We start from the raw sequence: 4525 nt of genomic DNA, 5'->3' as shown, positions 1-4525 counted from the left end.
GAGGTTCGGCAAGAGAGCCATTGTCTTGTGCGTGTGTTTGTAATTTGTAAAGCCATTTGAAAGCAGTAAGTTATCTAAGAAGAGATAAATTAATACAACAAAACAACAAAACACAAGTAAAGAGAGAAAACACTGATCTGATACCACTTGTTGGTCCCAAAAAGGGTCTACAAGATAAGACACAGTTTGTAGAAGGGGGGGATAAATACAAACACATAGTTTTCAAATTTAAAATATATATTGATAGAGAAGATCAATACAGATTTTACAAGATTGTTTACGGAAAGATAAGGTAAAGAAAACCTATCTAAACAACCTTTGGTTACACACAGATCTTTAGCAAATACAAGAAAAGATAATGCTAGAAAATAAAGATSTTTTACTTAAGCAAGGAGAGGCTTGAAGTAAGAATAGGATAACAGAGAGATGCGCGCGTCCATACTCTCTTGCATGGAGAAGAAAACACTTCTATTTATACCCAGTGCATTAAATGAACATTTAATGCAGTAAGGTAGGGTTTAGAGTGCGTGTCAAGCCTTAAGAGGAAGGCTTGTCCTTTGCTACAGTGAATAGTACAAAAGCACTACTCTTGAGCAGACATCCTTGCTTAAAGTTGGTGGACAAAGAGTCGACTAATCGGCTCCGTACCGTACTAACTTTAGTAAGGGTATGAGTTTGTCCTTTGTGTGCAAAAGGACAAGACAACAACAATCGTGCTAAGCAAGTTTCCTTTGATCGCTGAATGCTGGAATGACCTGAAGGTCTCATCATCATTCGCTAAAGCTAGAGCAGTCTTCACACATATGTAGAAAGGTTCGTAATCACTGAATACCGCTTCAGATCACTTACTCGCCAGTCTCTAATCTTCAGTTTCAGTCTTCGACATTCGCTGAAGGTTCTTTGGTGTGAGTGTTGTCTTCTTGAAGTATTGTTTGTCTCTGAGATTTACAAAGCAAGTTCTTCAGCGATCACTGAACATACTCAACATATGATCGTTGGAACTGAAAATACAGAAACAAAATTACATCGATAGATAAAAGGGATTATCATCAAATCACTGAGAGAGATGATCAACACAAACATAGGACTATTTTTTTTTTGTCTCGTCTCGTCCCATGTAATCTGCATACCAAACACACCCTTAAGGTTTTTGAATCTGATGAGAGGTTGTAGGTTGTAACTATAAGACCTATTTTTTATTGTTTTTTCATTTAATCGAATTTAATTTTATAAAACTTTTACAAAAAGTTGGTATTTAATTTGTTTTATTTATTAATATAATTAAAAAATTATATTTTAATATAATTAATAAATATTATAAGATGAATAGATAACTAATCTAATTATATTTTTTTTGATACATTCAAATTAATAAAAGAATTTGTATATATTTTTATAATTTTTCTTCAGATTCTTTAAAAATCCAATTTTAATAAATTCACCTTTTTAATTTTTTTATCGTACATACGATTATACAACTTTTACAAATTTCTTGATAACCTATTTTTTACTTTATAAATGTCAGTGAATTTTTGAAATAGTTGTATATTGTATTAATATATTTACATAAATTATTTTATGTAAATTAAGTACATAACTAAAAATTAAAGAGTATAATACAAATATAGTCCTTGTGGTTCACATTTTTATCTACTCTAGTCTCAAAATCAAAATAAATATAAGGATGAGAGTTATGGTTTACATTTTCAAACGTGGTAAGTTCCTGCCACTAATGGAATGAAACAAAATTCGTTAACTCAACTAAATAATGGGGTATTTAGTTGTTTTTTCTTCAATTTTTTATCTTTATCCTATTTTGTCTTTTTTGTGTATATATACACACACAGACACACACCTGCATGTATACACACACGTACACAGCCTAATACACATATACAATGGCCCCCCCACCCCACTCCACCCAACTCAGGTGAAAATCCAATCTCCAATGACTTCTATCCATTGACAACAAAACACAATCATGTTCTAAGATAAAACCTCGCTCCTTCCTTTTTTGGTGCTTACATTGTAAATCTTTTTTATTTTTCCATTAAAAATGATAGTAAAAAAGACAATTAAAATCAAAAGAAAACCACATACCAATATAAAATCATCTTTAGCAAGAATAGGAGTTCAGTTTATACAAAACAGGGAGTTCATATAGTAGCCGAGATCTAGACAAGTAATAACAGAGATTGAATTGGGACAACCCTAATCATGCACCTGGGGAAGAACCGATGAAGTTGTTCGAAAAAGGAGCTTAGATTCGAGCCCTGATACTTGATATATTCTTGAAGCAGGAGATGAAAGGTTGATGTGGGGAACGAAGAGTGGTGTTGTAGAGGAATACAAAAGTATTGGGGCAATGGTTATTGAGAATATCACATTTATTAATTCGAATAGGTTTTAGCGACAATGAGTGGGAACAATGGTTGAGGGGTTATCCAGGTTATGGTTAAGAGAGAGAGAGAGAGAGAGAGAGGGAGAGAGGATAATAGAGGCTAAAAAGTGAGGAGGTGGGTGGTTATAATGGTGTTGCTATAAAGGTAGCTCTTCGATGAGCAGTGAAGAAGGGGTTTATATGGCGGTGTTTGGGGATTTAGGGGGAGAACGTAATATGATGATCAACACTAGTGGGGGCGCTAGAGATGATAATCGACAGTAGTAGGGATGCCAAAGATGATGATCGGTGTTGGGGTGGACTGGGTGGTAGGTGGGTAGGGTGTAATAATTACAAATGCAAAAGTGTTTTGATAAATCAAATAGGGAAGAGAATAAAATGGAAAAAGACCAAAATAGCCCCCTTATTTAACTGATAGCGAAATTTATTTGATTTCATTAGTGGCAAGGATTCAGGGCGTGCGAAAATGTAAACCATGTACGAGTTGTAAGGCGTGTGAAAATGTAAACCACGAGTCTCATTCTTGTACTCGTTTTGATTTTTGGACTAGAGTAGGTAAAAAGTGTGAACCACATGGACCAAATATGTAATTTACTCAAAATAAGTATGTATTTGTATAAATTTAATATATTGAATTTTATAAATAAAAATATAAATGACATAAAATTAAAATGCTAGGACCTTGAAAAGTGTGAAAAAATTATTAAAAATAACTTGAGGGAGGTTTTTGTCATAGTAAAGATAAGTGGAGGTTTTTGAGTAGTTGATTGAGTTGATAACAATTTGATATGAAAACGTGTGAAAAACCTAGGTGAAAAAGCTCAACAATTTGAACCTCTGATTTGCCCAAAAATCTAAAAGCCTTAACATGTTTTTAATAAATATAAATAGTTATTATGGTCTACATTTTGCTTTAGAAATAACCCCTTACCTTAACACTTTCAATTTGCAAGCAAATTTCCGCTCTTTTATCTTTTCTTATAGAACAATGATTATCTCAAGAAGTCCGCTGTTATATTGACTGAGAATTCAATATAGAGAGTTTTACTTGAAAATATGGATGCTAATGATTAAGCAATAATTAGTTAACCTAATCTAGAAAAACAATGAAATATTTATACCATTAAGGTATTTACATAATAAGCCTCTCTACTTTAATACAACATATATATAATCATAACATTCTCTCCCTTTGTATTAAAGCAACTTCAGATAAATCTTCTTCATCTTGGGCGGAGGCCAAAATACGCTCCAAATCTTCTCAGCATCCTCCTGTACTCAAGTTGTTCAGAAATTTGATCAATGGCACCAATCATCATGATTTTATCATGAGAATCAAGCTTGTTAAGACCTCGTATGTCCAAATCTAACTTGTTTGACAATCTCAGTTTGATCAACTTCAATGTGTTGTCTGAATATGCCAAGAGATCTTTGAATCTCATAAACCTTTTCTGAACGACTTCATTAGAATCAGGGCCGGTCCTGAGATTTTGGATGCCCACGGTGGAAAGTCAAAAAAATGCCCCTTGTATTAGGGGTGAGCAGCGGAACCGGGTATCCGTTTGCGGAACCGGAACCGGAACCGCCGGCTCCGGAACCTGAACCGATATGAGTGGTTCCGGTTCCGGTTCCTAAAATACGGAACCGATTGAGAACGGTTCTGGTTCCGGTTCCGGTTCTCAATTTTTCGAAACCGTTACCCGCCGGGTACCCGCCAGGACCGGTTCCGGGACCGGGTACCCGGAACCGGCGGGTACCCAGTGTTTTTCAATAAAAAAATAATTAATTTTTTTAATACCAAATGTATATTATGTTACATCTTCAAAGGACGTGGTCATCTTCATTCTTCATCAACTTTCTAGTTCTACTAAACTACACTTCATAGTATGTAATCGTTAAGTTTTGAACATTTACAATTATAGTATGTAATCATTAAACTTTGAACATTTTCTATTAGTCTATTATGGTTTATAATCGTTAAACAATATTTGTAACCATTATTCCGTATAATTTGTATTCTTGTTTATTTAATTTAGTGTTTTGGCAATGTTTTGTTTTTTATTTCTAAATAACAAAATTTTAATATTTTAGGAAGCGGGTACCCGAAACCGGAACCGGTTCCCG

Source organism: Cynara cardunculus, assembly GCF_001531365.2.
Source record: "Cynara cardunculus var. scolymus isolate 2C chromosome LG 3, CcrdV1, whole genome shotgun sequence".
NCBI lineage: Eukaryota > Viridiplantae > Streptophyta > Magnoliopsida > Asterales > Asteraceae > Cynara > Cynara cardunculus.
Note: the sequence above shows the minus strand (reverse complement) of the source record.